The 17,381-nt window shown below is 38.0% G+C and overlaps 1 protein-coding gene and 1 long non-coding RNA gene across 3 annotated transcripts in view; both read left to right on the top strand.

Annotated features, from left to right (window-relative positions):
- Window positions 1–17,381, top strand: part of LOC115272036 (gastric triacylglycerol lipase) — a 79,803-nt gene that overhangs the window by 7,305 nt on the left and 55,117 nt on the right. The gene's annotated exons all lie outside the window — the stretch shown is intronic.
- Window positions 5,217–10,355, top strand: LOC115272044. The gene is made up of 2 exons (XR_003900215.1): window positions 5,217–5,480; window positions 10,147–10,355. It is a non-coding gene; the product is annotated as an uncharacterized LOC115272044 (long non-coding RNA).

Below are 17,381 nucleotides of genomic sequence, written 5' to 3'. Positions count from 1 at the left end.
ATACCACATCTTCTTGATCCACTCATCAGGTGATGGATATTTAGGCTCTTTTCATGTTTTGGCTATTGTTGAAAGTGCTGGTATGAACATTGGGGTCCATGTGCTCCTATGCATCAGCACTTCTGTATCCCTTGGGTAAATCCCTAGCAGTGCTATTGCTGGGTCATAAGGGAGTTCTATCGATAGTTTTTTGAGGAGTCTCCACACTGTTTTCCAGAGCGGCTGCACCAGTTTACATTCCCACCAACAGTGTAGGAGGGTGCCCGTCTCTCCACATAAAATTTATTCTTAAAAGAGTAGTTTCACATATGCAGGGTGTTCCAAACACATTTCAAAGTTGTTTGGTAACTGAACTGACTCACGAGATCCTTTTTCTTGCACAATTGTATCTAATTTTTAAAAAGTTTTTAGAAGAATTAATTTGACCTTGGAGTACTTTTATCAGCTTGAAAACTACATCTATCCCAAGTTAAGTTAATTTGAAAGCCCATGTTAATTAGTATTACTAATATCAAATCCAAATTAGAGTTTAAAAGCAACTCTAAATTTATCAGTATCACACAAAGTGTTCTTTCAAATTTTTGTGCTTTTTGTAGCTAATTTATATACTGCTATTTTTTAGAAATAAAATCCACATATTGATTCATGTTAGAGAAATGTGAAATCATACTTATTGATATTCATTATGGAAAATGTCCACTTAAACATAAATGATAGCAGCTTAGTAAGGTTATAAACGAGCTTTTTTTTCGGAATTACATTGATGAAAAAAGTTAAGGCACACCCCCCCATCATTTTTTTCTTTGATATTGGGCAAGTTTTGCTTTTGTTTCAGGACAGTCTTAAATTAGAGTTGATGATACATTTATTCTTTTAAAAATATTCCATGACAGAGCCCCTGGGTGGCTCAGTCAGTTAAGTGTTTGACTTCTGCTCAGGTCATGATCTTGCAGCTCATGGGTTTGAGTCCCACATCAGGCCCTGTGCTGACAGCTCAGAGCCTGGAGCCTGCTTTGGATTCTGTCTCCCTCTCTCTCTACCCCTCCCCAACTCACACTTTGTCTCTCAAAAATGAATAAATGTTAAAAAGACAATTAAAAAAATCTTCCATGACTCAATGAATGAGCTCTGGCCAAGAACACAAGACTCTGTCTTCTGTTTCTCTCAAGAGTTCCATAAGCTGACCATCATTCTTAGCATTTGCATATATATATTGAACGATTTTGATAACTGCATCCTTGACCCTTTTCAAAAAGTCCACTTCAGAAAACTGAACACAAGTATTTTTCAATATGTATTACACAGTGGAATGGAACAATAAGCGAAGTATTAGTCTCTTGCTTAACAAATTCCAATGAAAGGAATCATGTTAAAGGTTTCATACTTACTGAATTCAAAACCTTCTACAAAGTGTTAATAATCTAAATAGTGTGCCACTGGCATAAATGCTGACACATACCAATGAAATAGATTGAGTCAGAAATAACACTGAATATATGGTGAAATGATTCTCAGGAAGCATTCCAAGACCATTCTCTGGGAAGAGGACAGCCTTTCAAAAAAAAAAGTGCTGAGATAACTGGACATCCATATGCAAAAAAGATGAAGTTGGACGCCTACCTTATACCATGTACACAAATTAATTCAGATTGTATCAAAGACTGAAATGTAAGAACTAAAATTATAAAACTCTTAAATGAAAACACAGGGGGAAAACATCATGACACTGGATTGAGCAATGCTTTCCTACAAATGACACAAAAGCATAGACAACTAATGAAAAAATAGGTAAGTTGGATTTCATCAAATTTAAAACTTTTGTGCATCAAAGAATACCATCAACATGGTGAACCAGCAAACCTACAGAATGAGAAAATGTATTTGCAAATTACCGATCTGAAAACAGATTGATCTCTAAAATATGTAAAGAATTCCTAAAATTCACAACAAAAGATAAAACCAAGCAACCTGAATACAAAATGGGGAAAGGACTCAAATAGATATTTCTCCAAAGAAGATATGCAAATGGCCATTAAGCACATGAAAAAAGGTATTCAGCATCACTAAGTCATTAAAGAAATGCCAATCAGAACCACAGGATATCACTTTTCACCTATTAAAGTGGCCATTATAAACCCACACACTTACACAATATTGTGGAGGTGGAGATATTTGAACCCTTGTGCATCGCTAGTATTTACATAATATGGTCTGGCACTATGGAAAAGGCTATGGCAATTTCTCAAAAATATTAAACATAGAATTGTGATATGTTAATGATTGAATGTTTGTAACCCCCCAAATTCAGACATTAGAGCCCTACTCCCTACAGTGATAGTATTTGGAAATGGGATCTTGGGGGAATGGTCTTTAGATTAGATCATGAATGTGAGGCCCTCTGTATAGGATTAGTGGCCTCACACAAAGAAGAGAGCAATCTCTCACTGCTGCATGAGGACATAGTGAGAAGGTGAGAGCAGGAAGTCAGGAAGAGAGCCGTCACCAGAAACTTACCAAGCTGCTAGCCTGACCTTGGACTTGCAGCCTCCAGAGCTCTGAGGAAATCAATGTTTGACCAAAAGGCAACCTACTGAGTGGGAGAAGATATTTGCAAATGATATAGCTGATAAGAGGTTAATATCCAGAATATATAAAGAACATATACAACTCAACACTGAAAAAAAACACCGAACAATGTAATTTAAAAATGGACAGAGGCTCTAAATAGAAATTTTTTCAAAGAAGACATACATATGGTAACAGGCACATGAAAAGATGCCCGACGTCACTAATCATCAGGCAAAGGCAAATTAAAACCACAAGATATCACTTTACACCTGCTAGGATGGCTAATACCCCAAATACTCATAGGAAGTCTGTGTCTGTATTTTGTCAGATGCAATAACAAGGCCTGCATGTCTTAGATGTGACTCAGTTAAAGATAAGGCTTGTTGAGTAATTTCGAGGCTGCTTCCTACAAACAGGATATCATCCATATAATGAATAATATACAGGGTAGGAAATTGAGTTTTGACAGGAAGCAGAACGTGATGCACAAACATTTGACACATAGTTGGAGAATTCATCATACCTTGGGGGAGAACCTTCCAATGAAAGTGCTCTCTAAGAGCGTGATTATTAAGAGCAGGCAAAGAGAAGGCAAAACGTTGTCAGTCATCTAGATGCAAAGGAATGGTATAAAAACAATCTTTTAGATCAATGATAATAAGATGCCAATCTTTGGGTATCATATTAGGACTGGGGATTCTGGGTTGTAGACCCCCCCCCCCCATGGGGATCATAGTGTCATTCACTTTTCTTAGATCAATAAGAAGTCGCCATTTACCGGATTTCTTTTTTTATGACAAAAATAGGAGAATTCCAAGGCTATTGTGAAGGTTCAATATGGTCATCTTTCAACTGTTGTGAAATAATCCCTTTGGCCTCCTGTAATTTCTCTGAAGTAAGGGGCCATTGATTGCCTGCCAAGGAAATGGATCTGGAGTTGGCTTAAAATTAAGGTTTTGTGGTTTGCCTATCAGAAATTTTATTGTTGTAAGGCAAAATTGCATGAAGCTAACTAGCTTATAGTCATCATGCATAATACTGTGAGTGAACCTCCTTTTATACAAATTTAAAGGATAGAATGGCGTTTAAGAAGTTGATTAAAATTATAGAACTGCAGGTAACAATTCTTTAACTGAGGAGAAAATATGTTCCCTTTAAACTTTTACAAATGCCCAAACAACAATAGTGAGTTCTCTCAAAAGGGGTTTGAGTTTTATGTTGGCAAAAATGAAAGCTTGATGAAAAAAAGTTTTGATTGTCCTTATATGGTATATGTAATAACTTAAAATTTTCCTATTGATACTGGGAAATAAACTCTAAGATAAGCATTTGTATGCTAGGGCCTGGCAAGGGCCTAATTTGTTAAAAGACTTTTCTATCATTTAAATATTAGGAAGTTTGTTAAAACCATAGGAAGTTATAAAACATATCCCAAATAGAATTACAGGTCATTATAAATTCCAAAACTTTATCCATTAAACCAAAGTACCAATAAAAGATTTTAATGAATGCATAGTACCATATGGTTGCTAGAAAAACCTAGCTTCTCCAACACGAAGAAGCTTTAACCAAGCAATCAAAGACCTGTTAAAGATGAAACCCAAAGCTTTTGTTCTCTTAGTAGACAAAAGAAAAAACCTTTTTTTATAGTGTCTTATTAAGAGCAGATTGAGAATCTAAGAAAACTTTGTCGTTTGAACAGAGAGAAAAGTAGAGTTTTAACTTTCTACCAGTGTACCTTTAAAATTCCATTTATTTTAACCTTAGGCTATCCTGAGCACATATAAAATTCATTTTTAGTGATTTTTCTTTATGAGCCTTTTATAATTTTCCTTTGCCTTTAAACTGTGTCCCAAAGTCATTTTTCCCCAAAACATTTAGTCTCATTTAGGACAAAATTACTTTCTTTTATCCTTAATAAAAATGCATCTCCATTTTTTATATCTTTTTTACATATTTCTCAATTTTCTATATAGGGTTGCTGCCTTTATTTTTTTATTAGTCTTAAATACATTTAGCAGAATTTTAACTAGTAGGATTAGGCAGTTCACGTCAGTCCGGAGAAGATAGGGAACCTCTCTGAAACAAAATTTGATTTGGCAGCTGCGTGAGAATATTTCCCTAAAGTCTCCCTCCCGAGGTAGACCAACTACAGTTGGTTCCAATTATAGCCGTTAACGTGGGAAATGAATGAGGGAGAAGCCCTCATATTTATTAGGCAGAGGAATAGAGTTAGTGTCCCCTTCTTTTTGATTTTATCTCAGCTAGACCAATAAGGTCTCCCTCTCTGTATAGTTATAACCCCATAAAGTTTTTTTGTTTTTAAAGAGGCAGTAGCCACATCAGAAAGGGATTTTCCCCTACTGGGAAGGGACCTAATACAGTTCTTATTAAGGCCCATATTGGCTAAAAGTCACATGTCATTTTTTCCCCTTTTTGCCATATTCCTTCTACGTTGGGTTTCACATGCTCCCATGTTTCCTCATCTAGGATCCCTTCATCAGGGAACCAAGGATTATGCTCGTGGACCATAGAGATACAGTCCTCCAAGCGTGAACGAGCCACATGCATGCCAGCTGTGTGAAATAAATGATGCAGTAAACAAATGAAAGTCACACGTTTACCGTGGGTTTTCCCCATACCGGGGGTTGTATCAGGCTCACCACCAACTCTCTCGTCACGTATCCAGTATCCAGGTCCCTGTTCAGGTGCCATTTGTGGTAGAATGTTCCTCGTGAAGAGGGGGTCCTGGGGAGAAGACTATCGACAAGCGACTGTTCCCAAAGGCTGATGGTCGATGGCAACACTGTTCCTTCCAGCTGACAGCTGAAGGAACACAACGACCATTTCCAGGTGTCCCGGGAAATGCATACATCCCCAGAAGCTGATGACTAATGGAGAAGGACCAAGAGGTGATGGCTAATGGCAAACTTTATTAAAAACAGCATCTTATTTTATACCCTCCTTGCCAGCATGGAGAGCACAGTAAATAATTCATCAGAACAATAGTTACAGATAAAAGAAGGACAGAACAGGAATAACTTGCAGTTGTGTGGGGGCACTGACGCACTTGGCTGGTGCCCCCAGGGCAGGGAGGCTCTATCCTGCACATTCTCCTAGGACCTCATCGAGTCCCATGTTCCCAGGGACAGTTCCTCCCATTCCCCAGCAATCACTTGACTGATAACCAGAAAGGCTCCACATCTCTGACGCCGTTGTCCTGACGCACTTATCCGGTGACCAGGAAGGCTCCATCCCACATGCCCTCCTGGGACTCCAAAAGTCCCATGTTCCCAGGGGTCCTGAAAACAGAGGCCATAGAAGGATGGCTCCTCCCATTCCCCAGCAAAACAGTATGGAAGTTCCTCAAAAAATTAAAAATAGAAATACTGTATGATCCAGTAATTGCACTACTAGGTATATATCCAAAGAAGATGGAAACACTAATTCATAAACATATATGCACCCTTATGTTCATAGCAGCATTTTTACAATAGCCAAAATAAGGATGCAGACTAAGAGTTCACTGATAGATGAATGGATAAAGATGTGATATGTATATACCTGTATACATAAAGAAGGAAGAAGTCTTGCCATTTTCAACAACATGGATGGACCTAGAAGATATTATGCTAAGTGAGATAAGTCAGACTGAGAAAGAGAAATACAATATTATTTAACTCATATGTAGAATCTAAAAAGCAAAACAAATGAATAAACAAACAAAAAGCAGAATCAGACCTATAAATACAGAGAACAAACTGATTGGTTGCCAGAGGGAAGAGGATGGGGGAAGGGCAAAATGGGTGAAAGGGTATGGGAGACACAGGCTTCCACTTGTGGAATGAATAAGTCAAAATGCACACCAATAGGAATATAGTCGATGCTATTGTAATAGTGTTGTATAGGGATAAATAGTAGCTACACTTGTGGTGAAACTAATATAACATACAGAGATGTTGAATCACTATATTGTACAACAGAAACTAATGTAACAACTATATTCAAATAATTTTTTAAATTGTTTTCTACACCTATGGAGATGATCATATGATATTTCTCCCATTTCTATTAAAATGGTAGATTATATTAGCTGATTTTTTCTAATGTTGAGCCTTTACATTGCAGGAAGACAACATCATTTGGTTATAATATTTTTATTAGTGGACTAATAGGTTCCCATTATTTTATTTAGAATACTTTAATTTGATGGTTATAATAAGACTGCCTGGTAGTGGGTAGTTTTTTGGTGCAAATTTTGATTTTGAGATCAATTTACTTCATAGTATTTAAAAGACTTATTTTTTAAACCATGCTCTGGAATAGTTTAAATACTATTAGGATTAACTTATCTTTAAAGTTTTTAGTAAATTCTTATGTGAAAAAAAGAAATGAAAGAAAATAAGGAAGGAAGGAAGACGGAAAGAGAACGAAAGGAGAAAGAGAAAAGGAAAGAAGGAATGCAGGAAGGAAGGAAGGAGGAAGGAAGGAAAGAAGGAAATGTTCAATGTTTGAACCACCCAGTCTATGGTATTTTGTTGCAGCAGCCCAAGGTGACTAATGTATGATCCAATCACATTTCTGGGTGTATACTCAAAAGATGTGAAAACAGGGATTCAAACAGATATGTGCACACCCATGATCATAGCAGCGTTATTCACAATAGTCAAAAGATGGCAGTAACCCAACTGTTCATTAACATAAAAATGGATCAACAAAAAACATTTTGTATGTATGTATGTATGTATGTATGTATATACATACAAAAGAGTATTATCTGTCTTAAAAAGAATGGAAATTTGGTACAACATGAATGAATTCTGAAAACACTACACTGATTGAAATAAGCCAATCACAAAAGGGCAAATATATATGATTTCATTTACGTGAGGTTCCTAGCGTAGTCAAATTTATAGAAACAGAAAGTAAAATGATGGTTACCAGAGGCCTGGGGCAGGGGATGGAGAGTTAGCATTTAATGGGTACAGTTTCATTTAGAGAAAATGAAAAAGATCTTGAGATTGAAGGTAGGGAGACAAATGTACTTAATGCCGCAGAGCTGTACATTTAAAAATGGTCAAAACAATAAATTTGATGTTATAGATATATCTTATCACAATAAAACAACAACAAAACAAAGCAAAATAGCAAGTGTTGGTGAGGATGTGGAGACATCCCTGCACACTGTTGGTGGGAACGCCATATGGTGCAGCCACTATGGAAAAACAGTAAGTGCTCCAAGTGCTGCCTCAAAAAGTTAAAAATGGAATTACCATATGATCTGGCAATTCCACTTATGGGTGTATATATATAGAAGAAGTGAAAGCAGGAACTCAACCAGGTATTTATACATCTATGTTCATAGCAGCATTATGCTCAATCACTCCAAAAAATGGAGGTAACACATATGTCCACTGACAGATAAATAGATAAAAAATAATATGGTGTTCACATATAACGGAGTATTATTCTGTCTTAAAAAATAAAGGAAGTTCTGGCACATGCTACAATATGATGAAACTGTGTTAGCTAACTTGACAATAAATTATTTAAAAATTTTTAAAATGTTTTTATCAATTTTTGAGAGAGAGAGAGAGAGACAGCATGAGCAGGGGAAGGTCAGAGAGAGAGGGAGACACAGCATCTGAAGACAGGCTCCAGGCTCTGAGCTAGATATCAGCGCAGAGCCTGACGTGGGGCTTGAACCCACAACTATGGGATCATGACCTGAATTGAAGCCGGATGCTCAACCGACTGAGCCACCCAGGTGCCCCTACAATAAATCATTTTTAAAGAACATTGTAATACAAATAAAACAAGAAAGTACATCTTTAAAAAATGTAGTTTAAAACATTCAAATCTAGATAATTTGTAGCAAGTTAAATTATTGCACTGGAACTAGCCTAGCAAACATATAAGAAAGACAGCAATTATTCGCACTTAAATTATTTTCCTAAATTTCTGGTAATAGTTCTCTTAAGTGAGGAAGTCTAACACACATTAGATGTTAGCTAGTTATGTGACTAGTATTATACTAACAAAGCATAGTATCCCATATATTAAATTTAAGTTATATAACAACCCTAAGAAGTAGATATTATTCACATTTTATAGGTAGGGAAACTGTTGTCAGAGAGGTTAAGTAATTTCCTTTAATTCATATGGCTTGTGAGCGACAGAGCCAAACCTATGAACTCTGCACAATGTCCCTCCAGGTACACTGCCTGGCTTATTACAGAAGATTCATGAGATCCGTAAGTCATGCTTTTGGGAGAGAATGGGGGCAGTGACCTCAGTGGCTCCCTGGTTTCTTATTCTAGAAAGAATAGAAATAGAAAGAAAGAATAGAAAGAAGAGTCCTGGCTTCCTGGAATTTAGGATACTCAAGATGAACATTTCTATATGCAATAAAAGCTAGACGCTTGAGCGGCTGGATGGAAGTTATCCAAGCTTCCTCATTTCTTCACTCGTCCTCCTTCCCTCCCCAAACCCAGAGACCTTTAAACATACTTTAAATAAGTGTTAGCCTGGTAAGAATATTATTAAACCTTTAATTCAGCTATCAATACACTTGTAATATATGATAAAGCTTTAGGAACTACACTAAACAATTCTATGGTGGATACTTCAAAGGGGGTTTGCGCTACAAAATAGGGCGGTTGGAAATGCATGGGTTTGGGAATGAAGCAGGAATGAATCTAAGTCTTGACTGCCAATTATACACTGTGTATCTTTAGACAAGTTACTTAATTTTTCAGAGCTTCAGCTGTCTTATCTGAACATGGTAATATTCCTTAACTCACAGAATTATCTAAACAGTCAAATGATATGACTTGCTACAATTTTAATAGTATTAATGTCTCCTTTCATATGTAGATACCAAATGTGGTACCTTTTCAAAGTGATGTCTTTCATCTTAATTCTTAGGACTACTCAGGGTGCCTTTCGATATCGAAGATCTGTGAACCCTGAAGCAAACATGAATATCATAAGCTGCTAAGAAATAAATGTTAAGTTGCCAAAACAATAGGAAATGCTACTCTTTAATTTTGGGATCCTCTTATTTTAATATATCTGTAGTCAAATTTATATCCTTGTATTCATATAGTTTGATATGAGTTAAGCAATAGTCTCCATTTACTTTTCTGTAGCTTCAGCCTTATTTTGTCCCTGGATGAAAAAAAAAATATATATATATATATTTAAATAACTTTATGGAGGACATACAAGTTCTCTTTTGTATCATGCATAGACATACAAATTTCACATCTAAGCTTAGCTATGAGCATAGACATGCAAACATCTGTGAATAAACATATATCTGTGAATAAACATATATTTTTAAATCTTATATGGTTGAGTAGGTAAATATATGGATGATTAGTAGTTATAAAAAAGACTGAAGCTGAGTAGGTGTTCTATAAATATCTATTACTGAATGAATCAATGAACTAGTGGAAAAAAATACTCCTAATGTTGAGACAGCATGAAGGTCCATTATTCCATTAATCTGTTAGATTGTTATCAGCTTATATTAACAGGCCAACACACTAAAAGGTTTCCTTTCTCTTTATCTAGAGCTAAATTATTTCCTATTGAGGCTACCCGGGTGAAGAGTATGATGTAACTGAAGACGGTTATATCCTTGGCCTCTGCAGAATTCCTTATGGGAAAACAAACAATGATGATTCAGCTAATACCCAATTGAGAACAAGTTGGTGACTTTCTGGGACCCGAGATTTTTCACTTTTTCACTTCTTTTCAGTAAATTTAGGACAAGAAAAGGATTTAAAGATTAAGTGCCCAGTAACTTCACACACAAGTCTCTACATACCTCAAGAAGAGAATGTGATTCTCCACTGGCTTCCTGTTCAGAGGTGTGTGTGTGTGTGTGTGTGTGTGTGTGTGTGTGTGTGTGTATGTCTGTGCGTGTGTGTTTTAATGTTTATTTATTGTTGGGGGGGGGGGAGAGAGCAGAGGATGGGCAGAGAGAGACAGAAACAGAGTCAGAAGCAGGCTCCAGGCTCTGAGGTGTCAGCACAGAGCCAGACTCAGGCCTCAAACTCACCAACTGTGAGATCATAACCTGACCTGAAGTCCAATGCTTAACCAACTGAGCCACCCAGGCATCCCTGCAGTGGTTTTAAAGTGTAGTGGAAAGCAAATTGTTTCAAGTTTTCTTTGTGGATCACTTTACTCATGCAGGTTGACTCACTGCAAATTCTTTGTTTCATGAGGGGTTAGAAATGTAACATGGTAACATTATTCTGTAGGTTTGAAAACTGGCTGGTAAAGATTCCCTTCCTTGTCTTTATGGCTGTCTTCTCTACTAATAGCAAAAAGATGAGGTTGGTTGCAACCTCATTGTTCTTTACTCCAACAATAAGGTACATCACTATCAGCGAGTGAGGTAAAAAAAAATAAAGCCCTAGAATTTGTCACTAGGGATATAATTCTATTGCAGCCACTTATGAGCAGAATATGTAACAGATTACTTTTGCTTATTCATCTAATTGATCAAATAAAAACCAATCTTTTGGGGAGCACCTGGGTGGCTCAGTCGGTTAGGCATCTGACTCTTGATTTCAGCTCAGGTCATGTTCTCGCGCTTCGTGGGTTTGGCCCGCATTGGGCTCTGTGCTGACAGCTCAGAGCCTGAAGTCTGCTTGGGATTCTGTGTTTCCCTCTCTCTCTGACCCTCACCCTCTCATGTTCTCTCTCTCTCTCTCTCTCAAAAATAAACATTAAAAAATTGAAAAAATAAAATAAAACAACCAGACTTTTTTCTTTTCTCTTTAGATTTTCTCCCAGAAATTTTCTCATATTATAGGATACCCTCTCAAGTTCTCATTTTGAACATTAAAGTACATTTCAGAGAAGATACTAATTTGAAACCACCTCGATCAATGTAATTTTGAATCCTTATAAAGGTCACAGCTACTAGACAGAAAATGTTCACATGATTTAACATATAGTGATCATTTTTCAGAGTATGATCTAATTTCACAAATATTGGAATAAAATATTTAAAGATAATATAAAAATACAGTGAGTGCTTTAGAGTTGTCTAGAAGCAGGGCCAGATTCAGGGGTTCAGGAGCATGTGATTTATTGCTTGTCTACCATCTGGAGAAGGTCCTGCGGAAATCAGGGTAGGGCAGGAGAAGGAGCTAAGGAAGGATGGGACTCAGCTAAGTCCAGAAGCCATGTGATCTCAGAGGAGCTTATGGATCCATGAACTGCACTACCAAAGTGGTCCCGCCTTGACGTCAGGGAGTTAGCTTAACTCTCAATATTACCACGTCGTTGACTGAAGGCTACTCATAAAAACAGGGTAATCTCCTGGGTAGAGCAATTGCCACTTGCCCAGGGCCAATCCTACAGTAAAAGGGACAATAATGAACACTGAGAAAGTAAAACCCACAACTAGAAGAATGGTCTACCTGCTCAATAAAGGAAATCTAGATGGGGCCCAACATAACACAGTGCACCTCTTGTGTCCCTAGAGCCATTTGTTTTTCACATTAAGTTTATTTCATCTGGATACAGGTTTTCCAGGATTGTGGTAGGTCCAAATTTCTGGGAAAACTTATGAGAGGAAGGTGAGTGGAAGAAATGATGACATCTGCTCTTGCAGGTGACCCTACGGCCATGACTGGTACTCATAAAGTCCTGACTCTATTACCCATGGTAGATTCTCCTCCCGCTGAGCTGTCTTTCCTGATGTGGCCAGCCAGGCCCTCATCCCTTAGGGTTACTGTGTCCATAACAGGTCATAGTTGCTGTATTTACACATTTACAGGTAAAACAAGGCATGGGAGTAACAACAAAAGATGTCCCCGTGAATCGCATCAATACCAAATATATTTTTCCATCCCCGTTCTGTTTCAGAAGCCCTACCTCCTCATGATGATCAGGGCTAATTACTCCTGCCTATATAATAATTGCTTTTTCTGTCCCCAAGGCTTCCAACATGAGGAGCCCAAAGTGCCCAGGTAGCCTCCCCCTGGTCCCTTGGGGAGATACAGACCATGAAGTACATCGGAGTCGGTCCAACCTTGGAGTCAGGGAGTCAGCTGTCTGTATCTATGTGTCAGCTGGTCGGGAAGGTTGCCTCCTCCTCTGGTGTGGGAGCTCCCATTCAGCCAATACCAATGCTCTCCACCTCTCTCGAGAAGGGGTAGCTGGGCACATCTTGGTAACACAATAGCTGGAGGGTATGACTACCCCCCCCCCCGAGGCAGTGGGTCTGTGCGAGGTGCCCACTGCATCAGGACAGTAGAGGATAATGATGTGGATTATGTGTAAATCACAACTCGGGCTTAAAGCAAGGTTACTCATGAGCACACTCACATTACTCTAAAGGTGTTATTTCTCTAAAACCTTGGAAGTATAATCAGGATTCTGGGAATTCTGTTAGGTATCTAGCACAGTGGTTCTCATAATGACATGTATATTGAATATGTCTGTGCAAATGTGATTATAAAATCATTTTATTAAATGGAAGAGTGGAAAATCACATACAATATAATATTTTATGTAATATGCTATTTAAAATGTATATGAGTCCCCATATTACTGTTAGATATTTGAATCTTCTAATCCTTAAAAGTTTATGTATTTAGGGACATCTGGGTGGCTCAGTTGCTTAAGCATCTGACACTTGATTTTGGCTCAGGTCATGATTTCACTTTTCATGAGTTCAAGTCCTGCATCAGGTCCTGCATTGATAGCATGGGACTTACTAGGGATTCTCTCTTTCCCCCTCTTTCTGCTCCTGCCCCCTCCTTGCATGCATATTCTCTTTCTCTCTCAAAATAAATAAATAAACTTAAAAGAAAGTTTATATATTTAAGTGAGACATGGCCTAATTTTGCATTTGGTCACTTGAAAAATATTCATTACTAAACTAACATATTAAACATCTGACATAGATTGGGATTAAACATTAATCATTTACCTTATTTACAACATATGACATTAAAAAATTTTTTTAACCTCCAAACTGTCATGTATTAAAAGATTGCATTTCCCATGAGATAGTTATGTAAATATTACAAAATTGAGAAAGAAATTCTCTGCGTTTTTGTTCTATCTCAGAAGTTTGTGGTGTACTTGCAGCATGGTTTACTCACATCCGCCAGCAGCTGGACTTCCAACCTGCCCAACAGCACCCTGGGCTTCATTCTGGCCGATGCTGGTTATGACATGTGGCTGGGGAAGAGCCGGGGAAACACCTGGGCAAGGAGACCCCTGACCCTAAAAACAGACTCCCAAGAACTCTGGGCCTTCAGGTACAAAGAAAATCAAGTAATGTTCCATTTTATTTGGTAAGCCTATGGAACGTTTGATTTTGTTTTTAGATAAAATAAAATGGAATGTTTCTCAGGTCTTTTAATAGACCATCAACGTTTATGTAAATTTTGGCTTGAAAATTAAAAAGTGCGGGTTTGATTTTAAGCGTGTTTATCATTTTTCAGTGGTGACCTTCGTTGGCCAACCCAGCCCTTCCTTTAACCATTCTTTTGCTCCATTACACTTAGTCTATCTCCCTGTATATAGAATATACATACAACTTTTTTATAAGACTGTCTTGGGGAGGGGTTTCTGGATGGCTCAGTCGGTTGGGCATCCAACGTCAACTCAGGTCATGATCTCACAGTTCATGGGTTCAGGCCCCGTGTCGGGCTCTGTGCTGACAGCTCAGAGCCTAGAACCTGCTTCAGATTCTGTGTCTCCTTTTTCTCTGACCCTCCCCCAAACATGCTCTGTCTCTCTATCTCTCTCAAAAATAAACATTAAAAAAATTTTTTAAAGACTATCTTGGGGCTATTTTATTTTCTTTCCTTGACTTTGTGTCCTCACGGAAGTCTTTAACTGTTAACATCATGTTAGTATCGACGGAATTTCAATTTTCTTTCTTTCTTCCTTTTTTCTTTTCTTCTTTCCTTCTTCTTCTTCTTTTTTTTTTTTTTTTTTTGTAATTTTGATGAGATGGCTAAATATGACCTCCCCTCCTCCATTGACTTCATTGTGAAGCACACGGGACAAGAGGAAATATTTTACATCAGCCATTCCAAGGGCACCACTATCGGTATGGCAAGAAAGATAGTCGCTAATGTTCCTTAATGACTCTTCTAGAGTGTTCTCCAGGATGTGGGCAAGCTTCCAGAGCTGTAAGGAAAATAAAGCAGAGCCCGAGTCAAGCATCCCATGGCAGCACCCCGGCAGCCCACCCCCGCTTTGATTCTACCTTATCTTCTCTATTCACAAAGAATCTCTACTCAAAGAGGTTTTCTTTGTTTCCAAGAGGACAAAAGTTGAATAACCATCTTGAGATCATAACTATCTCTTGTTCCACAAATAGAAATTCCATACCTACCCCTATTGTTTAAATGTAGCAAAGGATTTTGGGAGGGAGAGACGTGAAAGGGCCATTTCTGTTTATGCAGTTAGGGTGGATGAAAATTAAGTAAGACGTGTACAAAGGTGAGGAAAGCCTTTATATGTTTCAAGATGACTTGAAAAGAGCTTCTGACAGCTCACAGCAATCATGCAACTAGCTCATGCTTAACAACTTCACTTTCAAGAAAACAAATTCCCTAAGACCTAACATAATTCTCTTACATGGTATGGCAAACCTTTTTACCTTCACTCTACTTTGGAAGTTACAAAGGCCATTTTATGATAGAAGCCAATATTAACTGAGTCTTTTCTAGGCTGAAAAAGATCATACTCCTACAAGAATAATCCATTTCCCACTTTTAAAAAATGTGTTGAATAACAGTCTAATCCCATTTTCCATAGATCTGTTCTCTGACATTTATTAACTACTTGTGTGACTCATCAGTTATTTGGAACCAGGAATCCTGAAAAATTATTAAATAAGAAGCAAGTGGGCTACATGTTAGAGCTTCTTGACTCATACTATGATATAAAATTCTTTGGTAGGTTGCCTTCTTAGAAATCAGAAAAGCTATAAAAATATGAAGATGTGCAAATATGTAGCTTGAGAAGATGTCAAATATTTGTCATATCAATGCCTCTAAACTAACAATAAAATATAAACTAGTGTTTGGTATCTTCTTTATGTGAAGACAAGAAAGTTTTTAAATATATTAAAGTAAATATTAAAATTATTTGATATTTATTGAATCTCTCACCTAAAGTATAAGATTCAAATACCAGAAAACACCTTACCACATTTTCACCATTGCTACTTATACAAATGCTCAGTACTCTTTCTGATTTTTAAACTATGGTGTTAACAAGACTGTTTTATTGCTGGTTTATCATTTATGATCTAGATATTATTTTTAATGCCAATAATCTACATTATGTTGTGATCAATATGCATGTTTTTAAATTTTTTTAATGTTTATTTGCTTTCTAGAGACAGAGAGACAGAGTGCAAGTGGGGGAGGGGCAGAGAGAGAGGGAGACAGAATCTGAAACAGGCCCCAAGCTCTCCACTGTCAGCACACAGTCTGATGCATTTTTCCTTCCTTGTTTTTAAAGTTTATTTATTTTGACAGAGGGAGAGAGAGAGAGACAGAGACAGAGACAGAGACAGAGACAGAGGTAGAGAAAAAGAATCCCAAGCAGGCTTCACACTGTCAGCAAAGAGCCCAACATGGGGCTTGAACCCACAAACTGTGAGATCATGACCTGAGCCATGGTCAGACGCTTAACCAGCTGAGCCACCCAGGTGCCCCTCGATATGCATGTTTCATACTGGGTGATCGATAAATGTTTGATAAGGGAATTTAGAAATGAATGAGTCAATTATTCAACACTTATTGAATTTATTCTTTTTTTAAACATTTTTTAATGTTTATTTTTGAGTGAGAGACACAGAGAGTGAGTGGAAGAGGGGCAGAGAGAGAAGGAGACAGAGAATCCCAAGCAGGCTCCAGGCTCTGAGCTGTCAGCATGCACAGAGCCCAATGCGGGGCTGGATCTTATGAACCACAAGATCATGACCTGAGCCAAAGTCAGATGGTTAGCGGACTGAGCCACCCAGGGGCCCCTAAATTTACTCTTGTTTGCCATAATGTCATTTTTTCTTCTTTGTTTAATAGTTTATTGTCAAATTTGTTTCCATATAACACCCAGTGCTTTTCCCCACAAGTGCCCTCCTCCATCACCACCACCTCTTTCCCCTGTCCCCTTCTCCTTCAACCCTCGGTTCATTTTCAGTATTCAATAGTCTCTCAGGTTTTGAGTCCCTCTCACTCCACAACTCTTTCCCTCTTCCCCTCCCCCTGGTCCTCCATTAGGTTTCTCCTGTTCTCCTGTTAGACCTATGAGTGCAAACATACAGTATCCGTCCTTCTCCGCCTGACTTATTTCGCTTAGCATCACACCCTCGAGGTCCATCCACTTTCCTACAAATGGCCAGATTTCATTCTTTCTCACTGCCATGTAATACTCCATTGTGTGTATATATATATATACCACATCTTCTTGATCCACTCATCAGGTGATGGATATTTAGGCTCTTTTCATGTTTTGGCTATTGTTGAAAGTGCTGGTATGAACATTGGGGTACATGTGCCCCTATGCATCAGCACTTCTGTATCCCTTGGGTAAATCCCTAGCAGTGCTATTGCTGGGTCATAAGGGAGTTCTATGGATAGTTTTTTGAGGAACCTCCACACTGTTTTCGAGAGTGGCTGCACCAGTTTACATTGCCACCAACAGTGTAGGAGGGTGTCCATCTCTCCACACCCTCGCCAGTATCTGTATTCCCTTGATTTGTTCATTTTAGCCACTCTGACTGGCATGAGGTGGTATCTCAGTGTGGTTTTGAT

The sequence above is a fragment of the Suricata suricatta genome, chromosome 2, assembly GCF_006229205.1.
Source record: "Suricata suricatta isolate VVHF042 chromosome 2, meerkat_22Aug2017_6uvM2_HiC, whole genome shotgun sequence".
In the NCBI taxonomy this organism is placed as follows: Eukaryota; Metazoa; Chordata; class Mammalia; order Carnivora; family Herpestidae; genus Suricata; species Suricata suricatta.
The sequence above is the reverse complement of the archived record's forward strand: the minus strand, read 5'-3'. Positions and strand labels throughout refer to the sequence as shown.